This window comes from Canis lupus, chromosome 34, assembly GCF_048164855.1.
Source record: "Canis lupus baileyi chromosome 34, mCanLup2.hap1, whole genome shotgun sequence".
NCBI lineage: Eukaryota > Metazoa > Chordata > Mammalia > Carnivora > Canidae > Canis > Canis lupus.
In genome coordinates this window covers 12,149,169-12,169,640 of record NC_132871.1, presented here as the reverse complement: position 1 = coordinate 12,169,640, position 20,472 = coordinate 12,149,169, and the positions used below count along the sequence as shown (strand labels likewise).

The 20,472-nt window shown below is 45.0% G+C and overlaps 1 protein-coding gene across 1 annotated transcript in view; it reads right to left on the bottom strand.

Annotated features, from left to right (window-relative positions):
- The window catches only part of WIPF1 (WAS/WASL interacting protein family member 1), a 122,984-nt gene extending 108,749 nt beyond the window's left edge, over positions 1-14,235 (bottom strand). The window contains exon 1 of the mRNA XM_072811003.1: positions 14,037-14,235. The gene's annotated coding sequence lies outside the window, so the exon portion shown is untranslated. The remainder of the gene's footprint in view (positions 1-14,036) is intronic.
- Between the last annotated feature and the right edge of the window lie 6,237 nt (positions 14,236-20,472).

Here is a 20,472-nt window from a genome sequence, read left to right as displayed (position 1 = left end):
AGTTTGCTTCCCAGCTCGACATTCTGGGATTTTATGAGAGGTTCTATGTTTTATCATTGAGTTGTACACTCCTTGCCTACCAGCTATATATAATTTGTGTTATTCATTTATTCTTGAGAGTGTAATGTGACACTGGTCAATGACACCAGTCTCAGGCAGCACCTGTGACACTCTAGGATGATTTTCTTCCTCATTAGAGGCTAAAATCTTAGGTCATTTAGAACGTATGTCTGTGATGGATGTTGGGGGTGGATGATTCAGAGCAAAGCTAATGCTGCACCCAGAACACCGTCAAAGAGCAGGCTGGTCTTCACTGTTTCAGGCTGTCCTTTCCAGTGGGTTGGTGACCCTAACCCAGACACACAGGCCAAACAGAGGAACAGAAAGTCCAGGTTACTTCCTCAGAACACTGTACTAGGGACCAGTCATCTGCTTAAAAAAAGCTGGGGCCACTTAGGTCCTTTCCAATTTTATGCCCTTCACTGAAGAGCTGGCGGGAAGGTGGGGGGCATCACGGTTCACAGTGGGCTGGGAAACCACACGGGCTGGGCTGAATCTCGACTCTGCCAAGCTAACCATGTAAACTTGGACGAGTTCATTAACCTTAAATTCCTCATCTGCAAAATGAAGATAATAGTGCCTGCTCTGCATATAACAGGGTCATTATATGGACTCAGTGAGTTAATTTAGAGCATTTAGAACATTACTTGGTCCACAGTAAGCAACATCTATGCTAGATGCTATTATGATTGTTACTTGTCCAAAAATGACTACTGGAAATCTGGAGGAATAATTCATTCTCGACTTCTGTGAGTAAGCATGAGAGGACATGGCATGTTCTTATTTCTGCTTTATCCTCGTGAGTTCCTTCTAAGGGCAGATCACAGCTTAGGCCAGCTCAACAAGCTTCCTGCACTGCAGCGCCCCCTGCACAACAACCACATGAGCATGGGGGCTTCTTGGGAGCAGAGGAGGTTGAGGATCTCACTTCCTTCACTGCCTGCCTCCCTGCCCCACCACTGGGGCTTCTCCTGCAGCTCAGAACCACCAGATTCTTTCCCCTGATGTCACTGCTGACCTCTGCACTCTCTCCTCCTCCGTGGTGCTGGGGCCAGAGCTGAAGGGGGAGCACAGGGGAACTCTCTACCAGGGCTTCATCCTTTCTTGGGCATCTGCGTTAGAACTCAAAAGCATCTTCTCCTAGTCACAACCTTAACTAATGGTGGTTGGGCTCTCTTGGGCACCTCAGGTTCGGCTTCCCAGATAGACAAGTTTGTCTACTCTCTCTGTAAGAAAAGTCCACAGGGGCACCATTTACTGCCTGTCGGCTCAGGATCTTTCCATGCATAACTAGAGGTCCTGTAATGTTAGCACCAATCTCAAGAAGCAAAAGCAGCGCAGTTTCTTGGAAGACATCCAAGATGGTCTGCCTCTGAGCCAAAATAGCAACATGTTGTTCTTCAGACCACGAGTAAGAAATACAAACAAGAGACTCACCCAGCTATGGTCACAACTACCAATCAAAGATCATGGCAGGACTCTGGAAGTGAAGCCCCATGTGGGTATTTTTATCTACTCCCAGGAATCACCACAGTCACAGTGAACAGCTTCCAAAGCATGTGCTTACAGTCACCTGCATGTGATGTTTTCTCTGAGATTACACAAAAAGCACTTTAGTAAGCAGTGGCCTCTGCCTTCTAAAAAGCCACAAAGGCTAATGCATATAACTCCAGCAATGGACTTTCCCAGTGAAGTTTGGAATTGGTGCTTCCTGGTTACATCTGAAGTGCTTCTTAAAAAGAGCAAGCAAATGATGTTATGTACATGCACGCGCGCACGCACTTATGTGTAGTAGATGGTGAGGACAGACGGTTTCAAGGTTATGACCATGAGTGTACTAATAGAGAGTAAAGGTTAATATACTGCATGTGTGTATGCACCTAGTGAGGTGATTTTCAGCAAATATAAATAAAACAAGATCTTCTGAGCATACCTGGAGAGCATCTGGCTCAAATCCCATCTCCACAAATAACATTACAAAGAAAATCTCACGGTAACAGCTAATGTTCTTTCTTAAGCAAGTATACAATGGGATTCAAGTATAAAGAACTTAATGGGGGCACCCAGGTGGCTCAGTTGATTGGGTGTCTGCCTTTGGCTCAGGTCATGATTCAGCGTCCTGGGATCGAGCCCCACATTGGGCTGCCTGGTCAGTGCAGTCTGCTTCTCCCTTGGCCTCCTTCCCTCCTGCTCATGCTCTGTCTCTCAAATAAATAAACAAATAAAATCATCAAAACAAAAAAAGAACTCGAAGAGTTTGCCAAAATAGAATTTGATTATATATATTACACATAACACACATATACTATTGCAGCTAAACGAGAGAGATGTGATAGACGTCTTTCTCTCATTTATCAAATACTGAGTCAAAAACAGGCCAGGTGAAATTCCAGTGTCATCAGATATCTAACTGATCCGTTAAAATGTTAACAACTGCACTGTTTAGATAGCGCCCAATTTGGAGATGCTGTGTGCCCCATCACAGGGATCACAGGCATCCTCCTTGGCACAAGCTGCCCCTTCCAATAGATTTCTCCACTCGACTTCCACATAGTGTTTACTGTTGTCAAGGTCACATGACTACTGGCAGCAAAGCCGGAACCAGAATACGTGTGTTGGGCTCCTACCCTTCTGCTCTCTCCACTTTCCTACTCTACTTTTTTTTTTTTTTTTTTTTTAAAGATTTTATTTAAGGGGCGGGGTGCGGGGGAGAGAATAAGGAGAGGGAGAGGGACTCTGGGATCATGAGCCGAGCCCAAGCCAGACCCTTGACCGCCTGAGCCACCCAGGCACCCCTCCCACTACTTTTAGCAAAGGATCCAATGCAAAAGGCATTAACTAAATCAGCTGTTGATATCAGGACTCAAGCTCAGAGTGACTTAATTTTTAAGAGTCTACATAGTCTCGGAGGATTGATGGGCATCCGAAGGCAAGGGCAGCGTGGAAGGGAAGGTAGAGCAGGGGGCCGTGTGCCCTCCAGCATCAGCACACGGGGGCCCCAAGGAGATGCCAACGTGCGCCGGTCCCAGGGCTGGGGCTCTGGCACCGGGCAAGAGAAGCAGCCGCCACTGCCCTGGGCCACCCCCTCGTTCGCTACCCACACCGCCACCGGCTAAAACCTAGGCGGCCGCGGGCCACGCAGCCCTCCCGAAGGCCAGCGCCGCTCACAACGCAGCCCGCCTCGGGGTTCGGCCAGCCGGGCCGCGGACCTCTGGCCTTGGGAAGGACTTGGGAGTTTTAAGTGGTGGAGAGTTCAGGGGGCCTCGGCGTCTAGAGATTTCCCTGTTCTCATCAGATCCCCCCCCCCCTGCCGTGTTCATGTATGAGGTGTCCAGGGGAACCGGGGCGAGAGCCAGACGGCCGGGGCCGCGCCCTGTGACCCGCTCAGCCCCCGTGGACCTCGGGCTGTGCACAGGCACACGCCACCCTGGGAGCTGCTCTGGCTCCGGCAGGCGGCGATCCAGCCTCAGTCTCCCCCAGGGACCCACGTCCTCTGCCCCGGTCGGCTCCCTCCAGCCAGACACGCGGTGTGGACCTGTTCCCGGCCTGTTCCCGGCCGAGGGCCCCTGGCAGTTTGGAAGAAGGTTCGCACTTCTCTTTCAGGCGACTCTGTTCTGGACAATTCAGCCTCATCCAGGAGCCTCCGTCCTTCCAAAGGTGGGACTCGGCTGTGCTCCTTCTTTGAACAAGGACATCCCTCTCTGAAGCGCCTGGGCCTTTAAAACACCACCATTCAAAGCAGAGTAAAACTTCATGAAGGCAGATATCAAGGACTCACAGGATTTCTTCATTTTCAGTTCCAACTTCTGCTGCCCAGACACAATCCTTTTGCCATCTGTGTCAGGTTAGCTACAAAGGACTGTTATTATTCTGGACGACACAATGTTGGCCCGACCTACCCGAATACAAGAAATTCTGCTGATTGATTTAGTTATTCTGTTCATATAAACGAATCCAGTTGTACAGATGTTTCTGATTAACCAATGTACTGCTGGAGTTATACACAAATAATTTTATAATGAACTCAGCAACTATAAGAACGGGAGAAGTGGAATCTAGTCCCACCTCCCAGAAAAACAAGCAGGAGCAACAGCGCGGAGGCTTTCAACAGCGCTCCAGGTTTAAATTCCTATCTGCTGTGATTCACTTTTTCCTCTTGATGTAATCCAGTATAACTTATAACTAATGCTCTCAAAGAACCTTTGTCTTCAGACTTCTGCACTTGAGAGGGAAAGCCAGTTAGCTGTGCAAGCTTGAAGCTCCTTTAAAATTTCCCATCTTTGTATTTTGTAAGTGTGTTTTTATTAAAACATCGGTATTTCCAGAGACAATTTCTTATATAATATACTTTTAGAAGGAGAAAACTGGGACTGAGAAGTCTAGATTTGCTTTACTATAAAGAGAAATCAAGTGTTTTGTTTCGCTTCAATACAGAACAATCAAGTTCAGGGAGCTTAGGCTCAAGCTTTTCTCCTCCAGCTCTAGAAGACAAATCATATGCACTTTAGAAAATGAAGGAAAGACAAGACATGAATAATTCAAATAAATGTTTTTTTAAAAAGATAGTGACAAGTGCTCCCTAATGAAATCATCTGAAACAAAACAGGAAAAAGAGATTAGAAAGTTTATACTTCTAAAATAAATTATGCTGGCAAGGATGTGGGGAAACAGAGATTTTCAAATAGTGTTAGTGGGACTGCGAATTACTACAACTTTTGGTAAGTAATACCACTTTGGGGACTCTGACAGACAAAAATAAAAGCTTCTGTATGTTAGCATGTTCAAATTAATGCACATGGATGTTTAAAGAAAAACTGCTGCTGTAGCACAAAACTTGAAACAACTTGAATGATTAATTTATGGAATATTAACCAGCCATGATATAAATGAGTTAATTATTTTTTTAAGATTTTATTTATTTATTCATGAGAGACAGAGAGACAGACACACAGACAGAGGGAGAAGCAGGCTCCATGCAGGGAGCCCGATGCAGGACTCGATCCTGGATCTCCAGGATCACGCCCTGGGCTGAAGGCAGATGCTTAACCACTGAGCCACCCAGGCATCTCATCTTTTTAAATTTTCTAATTTTTTTTTAAATGAGTTTTTTAATTTGGAGAGGAGGTCTATAATGTTTTGTTATGTTAAAAAAAATCGGTGGCAGGGCACCTGGGTGGCTCAGTCAGTTAAGTGTCTGCCGTTAGCTTAGATCAAGATTCCAGGGTCTGGAGAACGACCCCCACATCAAGGAGCCTGCTTCTCCTTCTCCTTCTGCCCTTCCCCCTACTTGTGTGCTCTCTCTCTCTGTCAAATAAATAAATAAAATATTTTTTAAAACTGTGGTTCTCGAAAAGATATCTGTACCCCCATGTTCATTGCAGCATTGCTCACAATTACCAAGATATGAAAACAAACTATGTCCACTGGTAGGTGAACAGATAAAAATGACGTATACATACACAATGGAGTATTTACTATTCAGCCAAGAGAAAGAAGGACACTCTACCATTTGTGACAACATGGATAGACCTTGAGGGCGTCATGCAAAGTGAAATAAGTCAGACCGAGAAAGACAAATGCTGTAGGATCTTGCTTATATGTGGAATCTAAAAAAGCCAAACTTGTAGAAACAGAGAATAGAGTGGTGGTTACCAGGAGCTAGGGGTAGAGGAAATGGGGAGATGTTGGTCAAAGGATATAAACTTGCAATTAGATGAGTAAGTTCTAGGAATCTAACGCATACCATTGTGACTGTAACAACGGTGAATTATAATACTTGAAATTATATACTTGAAATATTTAATGTTCTCACCATAAAAGAGAAATGATAATAATGTGACAGTGATGGAGGTATTAAAGCTATGGTGGTCATCATATTACAACATATAACTGTATCAAATCAGTACATTATATGCCTTACATCTACGCAATGTTATATGTCAACTGCATCTCAATGTGTTTCTCTTTTTAATAGAAAAAAAATGGGCATTTCTATTTGGATATAGTTACATAATAAGGACAAAGCTGAGGATGGGTGCATCCTGAACTGATAATATTGATCACCTTGAGGAGTTGGAATTTGAGAGCTAGAAGAGAAAAATTATTAACTTTTTCTTTACACATTTCTTCCTTTTTTTGTCTTCTCTATAGCAAGCACATACTTTTGTAACCTGAACAAAGTGAAAACAACTTAATTTTTAAAAAGTGGTAAAATCACATTTTCAACAAAAAGAAAGGAGCAAAGACTAAATTATAAAGACTGAACACTTGGTCTGGTGGTTCTTAGCTCTATGAAACATACTGTTTCATCACAGCATAGTAGAGATGATGCATACAGAACTTCTACACAGAAAGGAATTTTATGGTTAAAGTAATACCATAATAACCACTGCACAGTCCTTTAACCGATTGAGAATTTCCCTTTACTTCTCCCATTCCTCATCAAAAAAAGAGAAAATCAAGGATAGATGTTTAATTAATGAGGTTCTAGCGCCAACATCTAATAAAATGTCACTCAAGACTTGCCTTAATTTTAACAATAACTTCTTAATTTATCTCAAATAAAATGTGAGGCTTTTTTTTTATACAGTGCTAAAACTCTACAGAAAAGAACATGTGAAATTTTACTCACAAAACCTGAGATTTTTTTTTAAAACTGATACTTTGGGTTATTTCTTAACCCATGCATGGTAAATTCCAGCTCTAATACATAAGAATAGGTACTGCTTAAAATAAACTGCTATACTACTTTTTAAAAAGGTTTTAAGGGGCCTTCAACTACTTTGCCTTTTTATAGGCTCCCAAAAACTGGATTAGAAATTTCAGTACCATCTGAAATCTTGTCTTAGTGTCCCCTCAGCCTGGCCTTTGGGGACCAGGGAAAGCAAAGGGCTCTTTGTCTTCTCTCATTCTCCTCCCCACACCTCTCTCAAATCCATCACCAGGGTCCTTCCTGAAGTCCTTCCCTCAGCATGTACATGTGCTGCTCAAGACAGGGGCTGTTCAAGAACAGCCCATTTTTTCCCTCCTATATCTCAGGCCGATCTGACTGTCTCCATTATCTAAATATCCATCCCCATAACACAAGACTACTGTGGTTAAGACACTGATCTCACTGTTTACATTGTCAGAGAAAAAAATAGCTGGGTACATGTTTTCTCAAGATCTTCTCTGAGGTCCGAAGGTTCCCTACTTTAAGAATCTATTCTGCTGGAGGACGGGGGTGGGCAGGAGGGCAGCGAGTCTCAGAGTTTCCTGAAATATTACTTGTAACATGTTCAACATTTCAACATTGCATCACTCTGAGATGTGGCCAGATTTCTCTCTTGGTCCTTCTCACGCCTAAATTCTTCATTCCACAGACGTAATGTCCTTCATATGCCTACAGAAAAACGCATGGAAGTTTTCAGAAATGGGCTGGGGAGACACAAGTGGTTGACACGCAAGAAATTCAACTGCCCATTGGTTTGTGTATGACAACTAAATGAGTATCTTTATTCTGTCAGTGAATGACTGGTTGTTTGACTTGACTCAATGAATTAATATGTTTGGGCACCATTAGCAAGAGCCAACAGGTGAGCTGATGGTCCCTGAACCAGCAGGGCAAACTCTGATGGGAGACTGCAGACAACCAATAAAGCACCAGTCATGTTATATACAGCTTGCTACGGCAGAACGCTATGCAACTGTTAAGAACACAGTAGTAGTGGGGCACCTGGCTGGCTCAGTCTGAAGAGTATATGACTTTTGATCTCATAGTTGTGAGTTTGAGCCCCCAATTAGGTATAGAGATTATGTAAAAATATTAAAAAAAATAAAGTAGTAGTATGTCCAAAAAATATCAAAAAGGGAAAACAAGCAAAATGCAAACAATATCCATGTAACACAGTCTTAAATATGTAAATAAATGGTGGGAAGTACAAGAGGGAAAAATAGGAGAAATGTAACCACGTTTAGCTGTTATAATGAGGTAAGGTGTACATATTCCACATAGTTAATCAAGTATTGCTTATGAAAAAATACATTTGAATAATGTAAACCTATACAGAAATGTATTAAATGGAGTAGGTATTACCTATGTAAAAAAATAGAAAATAAATTTTAAAAACCTTTAAGTTGTAATGGACTCCAATGGCCCAAGAAACTAGCTGGCTCTAAATTTTCCTATTTATTCACCATGTCCTTTCTCTTGTGGACACCTCTTATCTGAGAGAACGATTTATCCCCCAGATACAAAGAAATCTGCGGTAGTTTATGGGGAGGGTGGTAGCCTGCAATTTTGCTTAAACTTCATCAGGATGTGCATCACCTCTTAGTCCGAAGACAAAGGTAGAAAATCCATGAGTGGGAGAATCCAAACCCTCATTTACATGGAAGTGACCCAGATACCGGTATTAGACGAGCAAATATCACTTCTTAGGTTTTACACTAATCCCCACCTTCCCCATGAGAATTCAAAATTCCATTCTTTTATTATTGGATCATTATTACTGTTCAATTGAGAAGACATAAAAATATACAGCAGTAAAAGCTAATTACACATATGATTAAAAACATATGATACAAACCAATCATGGTGAAGGACTACTTTTTAATTTTTTTAAAAATTTATTTATTCATGAGACACACAGAGAAAGAGAGGCAGAGACACAGGCAGAAGGAGAAGTAGGCCTCCTGCAGGGGGACTCGATCCCAGGACCCCGGGATCACGCCCTGAGCCAAAGGCAGACACTCAACCACTGAGCCACCCAGGTGTCCCAGAGGACTACTTACTCTTAAAATGAAATTTGTTTCTTTGCATCTTCAGAACCCAGATAATCTTCAGTAAAACATCAAGATCTACTTTGCCTTTATGAAAAATCTACTCATCTCAAATCTTACAACCAGAGTGGCAGAAATAAACCACCATTCAATAAACATTAATTGAAAACCTACTAGACAAGAACCTACTATTTCTGAGGGACTATAAAATGCTCAAAAAAAAAAAAAAGTTATTGCCCTGTTTATCATCTAGTGGGGGAAGAGAGACACATGTGTGACTGCAATACAGGACAGAATGGATTTCAAGCCACAGATGAGGCCCAAACAAATACCTACAGGAATTTACTAGAAGAGGCAGGAATCAGCTCATGGCTCTTATCAAGAAGCATATTTTTACAATGTGACCCATGTTTACTGAAGTTACTAAACTAGCGAAATTTGTAGGTGATCGGGTCTCTTCTTTTTTTAGGGTAGTCTCCTCTTATTGACTATTGGCAAGGTCTACTATTTGTCTTTTTTTTTTTTTTAAGATTTTATTTATTTATTCATAGAGATGCAGAGAGAGAGAGAGAGAGAGAGAGGCAGAGACACAGGCAGAGGGAGAAGCAGGCTCCATGCAGGGAGCCCGATGGGGGACTCGATCCCAGGACCCCAGGATCACGCCCTGGGCTACAGGCGGCGCTAAACCGCTGAGCCACCAGGGCTGCCCTACTATTTGTCTTCTTAAGAAGCATTTGTGGCCAAGCTGAGGAATCTATAGGATTCCACATCAGGTGAAGAGAGGCAGCAGTGTGGAGGAGAAATGGCAAGGCAAAGGAAACAGATGGGGATGGATAAGAATAGTTTAGCTGGAGCCCAGCACATGCAAAGTAGTATATAATCAATGAAAGTGAAATTAAGGGTCAAAAGGGCAGAGGTTGGAATCAGAACGGTGCAGGTCTGAATGCATGCTGTCACCAGCTGTGTGACCTTGGGCAAGTTACCTTTCTCTCACCCTCCAGTTCCACGTATATAAGCAGAACCTACCTCACACAGTGGTGTAGCTATTAAATGATTCCATTAAATGACACGTAGTAAGTGGTAACATCAAAGAAAGCAGGTGAAAGAGGGAGGGAGAGCAGAGAGAAGACAGGAGGAAGGGAGGGAGGAAAGATTTTTAAAACCAAGGCCAGATCATAGAAAGCTTTGAAGAATCTGATTCCCGTAATATAACTAAGAGATAAAAGAAAATTAAAAAGAAGAAATTGTGTTATACTGGAAAGATGGCTTACTGGAAGAGGAAAAAAAATGTATCCATAGTAAGTAATGCTAAAATGTTATATAACACCACAGCAATAAGAACTATGTTTACTGAAGCTTCTAAACTAATGAAAATTGTAGGTGATTCTGTCTCCTATTTCAGCTAAGTGTGTCTTTAGCTGAGTAGTAGCAAAGCCTATTTTTTGACTTCTCAACAAGTATTTATGACTGATCTGAAGACTAATGCTGAGCATGCTTCTCAGGAATCAAAGTTTCCTGATCCTTGGCAAAAGGATAACGCAAAAGCCATGGCACTCCTACCCCAGGGGGCTTAGGTGCTCTATCTGTGACCAGAGCAGCCCGGCCTGGGGCAGGCAGTCGAGTCCACTGGTCACCCTCACTTTGGTGATGGCCACCATGACTGTCACAGCATACCATTTCCTGGTGCCAAGGGGCCAGGGAGGTACAGCATGTCTTGTCTTTGCTTTTCCTACCCTTTATCTGCCCAGATAACCTTAGCAGAGTAGGCCTGACTGGGTAAGCAGATCACGGACTGGTAGCCCCCAAATACGGAGATTCTTCTCTGTGGGATCCCTCCCTTTCCAGCTGTTAAGAGAATGCACGAGGTGACTGAGGTGAAACACTCTACAAACTACAGACTGCTAAAAGGGATTATTATATGTTCATTTATATAAAATGCTGCTGTTCCCATGTATAGGCTCTTCCTGAATCTCCATTCGACAAGACCAATACCAACAACGTTCTGTATATACTAACACCATATATTAACATTAGCAATAGTAATAATAATGGCCCACAAATACCAAGCAGCGGCCCGGATAAGCTGCTAAGCAATCCACATCCACGACTTCACTGGACCCTCACAACAACCTTGTAGGAAGAGGTAGTTTTCTCATTTTTAAAGGCACAGAAACAGAGGTCAAAGAACTTGCAAAAGACAAAACTGGGACGGGAAGCAAGATCTGCCCAACTTCCTGACCCATGCTTTATCCTTAGGGGACTCTGTACCTCGTAGCACATCAGTATTGCCTGGGAGGCGGTGAGGAGTTCTCAAATGATAGATTTCTGGGCCTCCCACAGACTTACAGAATCAAGCCTTTATAAGCTTCCAGGCACACCCATGGCTAAGGCCCAGCATCCTTCAATCCCAGTCACAGTGTGTTAAACAGAACAGCGTTACTCAACTAACTGAAGGTATTCTGGGGGCTTTGGTGTGACCAGAGTTTTTATTATTCCGAAGTATTCAAGAGACAGAATTATTCTGACCTGCCAATTATCCCTACAGGGTGAGGAACAATTGACAAGTGTTAGGTTCGATGACACAATGAGGCTGAGAGAGGAAGTATTCATCTGTCCAGGGAGCTGGAACCTGAACCGCTCCTCACTGGAGGAGTGAAGGGAGAAGGCAACGTGAATGGCCTGTTACTCCTGCAACGCCTGGCCCTCAGGAGACACCTCTTAAATATTGGTTAAATGGACAAATAAGTGAAGGACTGACTCCCTCCAGCTGGAAGCAATTTCGATCTCCTCTAAATTCCTTGCATCTGATCCGTATCTTTTTTTTTTTTTTTTTACCTTCTTGACCACATTCTGCCTCGCATTCCACTGTTTGAAACCTGTCTCCTCTACCAGAAGGTAAGCGGTCAGAGGCAAACTCCCATCTCTTTCTGAGCAAGGCCTCCCACTCTACCACGGCACAGTACACAGCAGCGACCCCTAGCAGGGACCCTCAATGCCAAATGAGTATCTGGCTGGAGTCCCACTGAGACCTGCTTCCCAGATGTGGGTCCTGGCTATTCTCAAGGCTTATGCCTACCAACCTTCCAACACCTGGCATAACTGTGGACCGCTGGGACACAGTGGCAGAGAGATCTCTGTGTGGAAATTAGGAATTTGGAAGACCTCGTTGGAAGGCAGGTTTCAGGAAGACCATGGCTCTCCGGGAGATGGAATCCTGAATATGAGATACTATAAAAACAAATGGGTTATAGCAAAGAATAAAAGGTGCTTTTCTGCACTGCAGAAAGTATCTACTTCCTAAAATTACAACCAATAGTTAGGAACACCCTGAAATATCAGACAGTGACACAGACCCAGCAATGAATTCTTCCCACAAAAGGACGCTCACCTCTGGCCAGAGCACCTGAGACAGCAAAGTTGAAAGATAAGAGAATACCAACTTCTTTTCACTCACCACTCCTCTCCTTCACCACTTCAGCTCTTTATCGCTCTTTTGTATGGATGCTACACATTGCACGGTGTCTGGGTGGCCCTCTGATGCTTGTGCTGTGCTTCCTGCTGTTCTGAGCTCCCATCACCCCACCTGATCCTCCTTCCATGTGATGGACAAAAAGCAAATATGGCCAACCCCATTTCCTGGATGAGATAAGGAAGTCTCAAGTTCCATGATTTGCCTAAGGGCATAAGAAAGTGGCTGAATTCCCACTAGAGACTTACCTGGTGAAGTGAACAAGCACACGGAAGGAGGCACGCATCTCTCTAATTGGAAGTAATCTCCCTGTCTGTCAACGTCCCAGAATGTGATCTTACCTCGCTCACAAACCCTCCTGCTCTACATCACACAAACCTGAAGCTGTTGTTTTGTTTTTTAAGTAGGCTCCCAGCCCAGTGTGGAGACCCACGCAGGGCTAGAACTGCGGACCTCAGGACGGTGGCATCAAGACCTGAGTCAGTATCAAGAGTCACACACTGAACCAAACGAGCCACCCAGGTACCCTGCAAACCCAAAAAAAGTTTATGTGTTTCCCAGGGGAGCCAAAGTGATGGCAGGGTTGGGTAGGTCCCAAGATGATGATGATGGGACTAAAATGTTGAATAACATCTGCAGACTCTAGTCTGCACACCTCCGTGACGGGTCATGGGCTCCTACAGGTGGACAGGGGTTTGGTTCCTGAGAAACTCAACCCTATGGGGACGACAGGCGTAAAAGATACACAGCAAGAGTGGAAGGCCCTGTTGTGAGCACTGTAAGGAGGGGTTAGGATGCAAAATGCTGAGGGCCTCCGGGGCTCGCTCTCTCTCATTTCAAAAAGTCACAAGGTGTTTTATGCAAAGTACAAGAAAACCCTCCCGGTAGTTATCTTACCCGTTATAGGAAAAGGCATTTCTGAGCAGGAAAAAAAAGAGCCAATGACTCAAAGTGAAGCTACAGTATTGTTTTGAAATTGCCTTGGGAAACTGGCAAAGGAAAACCGACCCAGGGCGGGCCTGTGTCCGGGGCTCCGCGGCTGCATCGCCCGCAGTCTGGGGCCATCCGGGGCCAGCGGCCGGGGGTGGGGTGACTATGGGGCGGGCAGCAGTGACACGGAACTCTCAGAAAAAGGGACCAAGTGCACCCAGTCACTGCCAACAACTTGAGAGGCTTCCCGAGAACCGAGATAAGGCGTCAGGCCGGAGCCCGTGGCCCCAGAGGGACCCTGCAGGGCCCGAAGACCCAGGCGACCCAGGCGCACCCGCTGTTCATCCCAGGGGGTGAAGGTCTGCACCCCCGCCCCGGGTTCGGGTCCCCTGGGCTGGTTTCCCTTACGCTTGCAACTTTCTTCGGCGGTTCTGTTCCAGACAGACAAACGCGCGGGCACAAAAAGGCTGCAGCGAGGCTGCCCGGAAAGTTCGGGAAAGGCCCCGGGGCGGGGGCAACAGCGCCCCCGCGGGGAGGGGGTGGCAGCGCCTGGAAGGGCAGCCCCGGGCCCCGAGCCCCGAGCCCCGAACGAGCCGCGGGCTGCAGGCGGGAGCCCCGTTCGGGGAGCCGGGGGGCGGGGACTCCGCGGGGGCACCAGGGGGCACCAGGGGGCACCAGGGGCGCCGCGGCCCCCCGCCCCGCCCCCCCGCCGTCCCGGGGCGCCCCCACCCCGCGGGGAGCCCTGCCCTGCCCTCCCGCCGGCCGCGGGGTCTCCCCGGGGCGCCGCCCCAGCCCCCGGGCCCCGCGCATCCCTTACCGCGCTGCTGCAGCTCCGGGCGGCTCCACGGCCCCGCCGCGCGCCGGGCATTTTTTTTTTTTTTTTTTTTCTTTCCTCCTGGGAAACTTCTCCCGGGTCGGCAGGGCTGAGCCCGCCCGGCAGGAAAAGCGCTCGGCGCCGGGAGGCTGCGACCATCCGGGAACTTCGCGGAGATGTGAGCCCTCCCCTCGGCTCCCCGGCCTCCCCCCTCCCCTCCCCTCCCCTCCCCTCCCCTCCCCTCCCCTCCCCCCGCGGCCCCGCCACACGCGGACGCGCCGCCGGCCCTTCGCCCTCGGGCGCCCCGCCCGCCCCGCCCGCCCGGCCGCCGCGGGAGCCCCCGGAGCAGCGGGAGGCTGCGGCCCGCGGGGCTCCGTCCCCCCATCTCCGCCCCCCCCCCGCCCCTCCCCGGCTCGAGCGTCTGCAGAGGGGTGTGCACCGGGGCCCCTTCCCGCCGCCGGGGCGCCCCCCACCCGAGGGAGAGCCTTTTCCCTTCGCCCTCTCTCTCTCTCTCCTCCGTTCTCCAAATTCATTTTAAAGATGAACCTCGGCCTGCAGCGGGGCCCACGGGAGCCCACGTGCATGTGCGCCCCCCGCCCCGCCCCGCAGCCCGGGCCTCCCCCCTCCCCGCCCCGCCGCACCCGGGCGCCTCCTGGAGCCTGCAGCGGGGCCCACGGGAGCCCACGGGAGCCCACGTGCATGTGCGCCCCCCCCCGCAGCACCGGCCTCCCGCCCCGCAGCACCCGGGCGCCTCCTGGAGCCTGCAGCGGGGCCCACCGGAGCCCACGGGAGCCCACGTGCATGTGCGCCCCCCCCCCGCAGCACCGGCCTCCCGCCCCGCAGCACCCGGGCGCCTCCTGGAGCCTGCAGCGGGGCCCACCGGAGCCCACGGGAGCCCACGTGCATGTGCGCCCCCTCCCCGCCCCGCCGCCCCGGGGCGACTCCTTGAGCAGTTTTGCCTCCCCAGGGATGGTGCCGACAGCCCCCCCTCGTCCTCAGGTACCGCACGGTCCCAGTTTGCAGAAAGCGAGGGGTCTTAGTTCTACTCGGTTGCCAAAGCGGACTCTCTCCTTAGCAGGCTCGCACCGGTGCTGAAAGCCCTGGGGACCCAAAGACAAGGGAACACCGAGACGACACAGATAGTAGAACGTGTGCCTTGGAAAAAACACCTGCAAGGTACGATCCATGCGATACCCATACCCACTCAGTCGAGTTAGAATTCCAAGGCCGGCTGCCCCTTTGAGTAACAGCAGAAAAGGTGGGAATATGTGCCCTAGAGTATTGCTCTCCTAGGCAGAGGAGACGCTTCATCCTGGACTTGAGGCTGTGTCTTCCTGTACCCTTGTCATGTGCACATTTGTATCTTGACATACTCCTAACAGGGGCGACAGCCCTTCTGCAAGAAAGGTTAAGTAATGTGTGTAAAACCTTCCTGTTGGCAAATGTTCCTAAACGTACCCATCTTTCTTAAGATTTATCATACAGTTGCTTTTCTTTTGAAGCCGTTTCTATGGTAATATGCGCATGGTTATGTTTTATATCAAACGAGGACAAGTGATTTCATGTATCAATATAGTATTCCAGACTTGAAGAGGTATCAATAACGCTTATCACAGTGTGGCGTGGATGTTAAGCAGAGGAGCTGGCTGGTTTCCTGGCTAGGTCTCTAAGCGTTTTTTTTTTGTTTGTTTTGTTTTGGTTTGGTTTGGTTTGGTTTTTTTTTGCTTCAAACAGGCATAATCCTCCTTGGATTATTGTAAAGATTAAATGTGATAATCCCTCTAAAGATGAGCAGAGCGTGGCACACAAGCAGAACAGGAATCTTATCTTTGATTCCCCAAAGTTCAGCAGAGTTCCTGGGACCTCATAGGGAATGGATTCAATACTAGCTGGGAAAACAACTCTCCTGAGTTTAAGTCTTTCAAAAGTCCACGTAAATTTTGGCATTATACACAAAAGGAAATTAGGAAGGTAATGTACATGCCCCTTCCCATCATTTCATCATTGGGAGCCCAAAATAAATGATAAGCTGAATTGTCCACTGATGTAAATCACTCATGATGCCAGTGATGAGTTGTACAGCATGCCTCTGGCTGTCTGTCCTCAGACCCCAGCGCTTCCCTCATTGAAGTCAAAACCTACATAATATTTTATCAGTGGTAATTTTTCTAGTTTCAAAAAGAGGGCTGTAGTTATGTAAAATGGTGACATTTGGGGAAGATGAGTAAAGTGTTTCTGGAAACATTTTTTTACTATTTTTGCAACTTAATTATAAATTTGAAATAATCTGAAGTTGAAAAAGTCTAAAAATGGATTGTAATTTAAAAAAAAATGAAAACCTAAAATTCCGTCACAGATACCCTCTTCCCTTGGGTAATGCCAAATTAATAGCTGAAAATGAAGATACCGAGAAGCAGGCAGTGGCAGCCAGAGGTACTATGCTAAACTTTTGCAGGCGTGCACACTAATATAAATGAATTAATAAGAAAAAATGGTTTGTTAAATGCTGTTTGAAGATGAAGTTAGGCCAGAAATGTTGTCATGATACTGTGAAATAAGAAGGAGGGAGGGAGAGAGAGAGAGAAGGACATTGAGATTGACAAAGACAAGTTTACCAGAGCAGAAGATTATTAATACGTATATTTATTTGCTTACCATTTCATAGCTCTCATTTTGGAAAATTCTGAACTAGGCTTTGGTGACTTAGAACTTCTCCTCCTACAGCAATTATTCGTTTATTGTAAGTACTCTTTTAATACCTGTCTTCCCCTGTAGACAGTAGCTCCCTTTGGGGGAGAGACATGTGGTTCACCACAGTGTTGCCAGCACCTGACACGTTCTTAGTACTCATTGCCACTTAATAAATGAACGCCACGACTAGGCTAGGTCCTGGTACATACAGAATCCCCTTTAGTTCTCACAGCAACTTTGTGAAATAGATATTTGTCCCCATTTTAACAGATGAGGGAACTGTGAGTTGGAGAGCTTAGGAAACCTGCCCAAGGTCACTCAGCTTGTGAACATTAGAACCCAGATTATTTTGACACTGACACCCTCTAACTATTATGCATACTGTCTCTTGACTTGACTTCCTGTGTTTATTCCACCTCTGAGCTTCTGCTGGTGTGAATGGCTTGAATTGACTAGCATCCAGACTTGGTGGTGCCAAATATCAAAAGAAGAAAATACTATATTTATTTTTGTAGGGAATTATTGAGGTTCAGTTAGATCTGGTTAAAGGCTTTATATTACCCTAAATGTTTTGGGCTTTCTGTTCTGAATTAATAGGGAGGAAATGGAATGCTATGTGCATCAAAAGTTCCACGGTAGGCCAGGGGATGGTACTGAGAATTAGGGTGTGCGTGGGGAGAAAAAGTCTTGCCCATTGCTTTGCACCCAGTGGGTGGTCAGTACATATTTAATGGATTTACTAATTTCTAAAACTGAAAGGACTCAGCTCTTAAAAGCTGAATATTTTATTTATTTGTACCATACCTTATTCCAAAAAAAACTTAAAAAAGAGTCGACTGATGAAATTTAGATCTTCATCTGGGACAGCAAATTTACTAAGTATTTTCAATCTTTATTTATTTACTTATATTTTAAAGATATTATTTATTTGAGAGAGAGAGAGTGCAAGCAAGGAAGAGAGTGCGAGCAAGAGAGACAGACTCTGTGCTGAGCACTGAGCCCGACACAGGGCTCTATCCCAGGACCCTGAGATTATGACCTGAACTAAAGGCAGACACTTAACCGACTGAGCCCCCCAGGCATCCCTTTATTTTATTTTTAATTGAAATATAGTTGACATAGAACAGTTTATTAGCTTCAGGTATACAACACAGTGATTTGACATATACATCACAAAATGATCATAAGTATAGTTCCCATCTGTCGCCGTATAAGTTATTACAATATTATCAACTACATTCCCTATGCTGTACTTCACATCCCTGTGACTTGTTTTAAAACTGAAAGTTTGTACCTCTTAATCCCCTTCACCTATTTTGCCTATCCTCCTACCTCTCCACCCTCTGGCAACAACAAATTTGTTTTCTGTATTTATGAATCTGCTTCTGTTTTGTTTGGTTTGTTTTGTTTTTTAGAATCCACATGTAAGTGAAATCATATGGCATTTGTCTTTCTCTGTGACTTATTTTACTTGGCATAATTCTTTCTAGGTCCACCGGTGTTGTCACAAATAGCCAGATCCATTCTTTTTTATGACTGAGTAATATTTCTCTGTGTGTGCGTACCGCATCTTCTTTATTCCTCTCTCGATGGACGCTTAGGTTGCTTCCATATTTTAGCTCTTGTAAATACTGATACAGTGAACATAGGAGTGCATATATCTTTTTGAATTAGTGTTTTTGTTCAGATAAATATCTGGAAGTGGAATTGCTGGATCATACTGTAGTTCTGGGTTGTTTTTTTTTTTTTTTTTTTTTTTTTTTTAGAGATTTTACTTGGGATCCCTGGGTGGCGCAGTGGTTTGGCGCCTGCCTTTGGCCCAGGGCGCGATTCTGGAGACCCGGGATCAAATCCCACGTCGGGCTCCCGGTGCATGGAGCCTGCTTCTGCCTGTGTCTCTGCCTCTCTCTCTCTCTCTCTCTCTCTCTCTGTGACTATCATAAATAAAAATAAATAAATAAATAAAATTTAAAAAATTTAGAGATTTTACTTTTATTAATCTCTACACTTAACATGGGGGTTGAATTTATAACCCTAGATCAAGAGTCATATGCTCCACCAACTAAACCAGGAGCCCCATCGTTCTCTTTTTCAATTTTTGAGAATCTTCTTTATTTTTTCCACAGTGGCTGTACCAATTTATATTCTCACCAATAGTGCACAAGGGTTCCCTTTTTTTCACATCCTGGTCAACACTTATTATTTCTTATCTTTTTGATAATACCCATTCTGACAGGTGTGAGGTGATACCTCATTCTGGTTCTGATGTGCATTTCCCTGATGATTAGTGATGTGGGTCATCTTTTCATGTATTTGTTGCCCATCTGGATGTCTTTGGAAAAATGTCTATTCAGGTCCTCCGTCCATTTTTTAGATTGAATTGTTTTTTGTTGAATTGTGTAAGTTCTTTATATATTAACTCCTTATCAGATATATCATTTGCAAATATCTTCTCCCATTCAGTAGGTTGTCTTTTCCTTTTGTTGGTGGTTTCCTTTGCTGTGCAAAAGCTTTTTAGTTTGATGTAGTCCTGTCTGTTATTTTTGCTGTTGTTGCGTTTGCCTGGAGAGACAGATCCAAAAAAAATATTGCTAATACTGATGTCTAAGAGTTTACTGCCATGTTTTCTTTTAGGAGTTTTATGGTTTCAGGTCTCACATTTACGTCTTTAATCCATTTTGAGTTTATTTCCGTACATGGTATAAGAAAGGAGTTCAGTATCATTCTTTTACGTGTAGCTGTCCAGTTTTCCCAGCACCATTTATTGATGATATGGTCTTTTCCTCATTGTATATTCTTGTCCTCTTTGTTGTAAAGTAATTGACCACATAAATGTGGGTTTATTTCAGGGCTTTCTGTTTTGTTGTAATGATTTATGTGTCTGTTTTTTGAGTTAATACCATACTGTTGTTATTACTATAGCCTAGTAGTATAGTTTAAAATATGAGATTGCAGGGCACTGGGTGGCTTAGTTAGTTGAGTGTCCAACTCTTGTTTTTGGTTTAGGTCATGGTCTCAGGGTCGTGGGATCAAGCTGGCTCCAGGCTCTGCACAGAGTCCGCTTGTCTCTCCCTGTTACCCCATTCCCTCACCCCCACTGCTGTGTGCTTTCTCTCTCTCCCCCACCCCCAAATAAATAAAATCTGGAAATGTGATACCTCAGTTTTGTTCTTCTTTCTCAGTTTTGCCTTGGCTATTTGGCATTATTTGTGGCTCCATATAAATTTTAGTATTATTTGTTCTAGTTCTATGGAAAATGTCATTGGTATTTTGATAGAGATTGCATTGAATCTGTAGATTGCTTGCTTTGGGTAATATAGACATTTTAACCGTATTCTTCCAATCCAGGAACACAGTATGTCTTTCCATTTGTTTGTATCATCTTCAATTTCTTTCATCAGTGCCCTGTATTTTTCATAGTACAGGTCTTTCATTTCCTTGGTTAAATTTATTCCTATTTTATTCTTAACAGATACAACTGTAAATAGGATTGTTTTCTTAATTTCCCTTTGTTCTACATTCTTAGTGTATAGAAATGCAAGTGGTTTCTATGTATTAACTTGAATACACTATTGAATTCATTTATTCTGATAGTTTTTTGGTGAAGTCTTTAGAGTTTTTTATATATATATAGTGTTATATAATTTGCAAATGTTGACAGTTTTACATCTTCCTTAGCAATTTGGATGCTTTTTTCTTTTTCTTGTCTGATTGCTGTAGCTAAGATTCCCAGTACTGTGTTGAATAA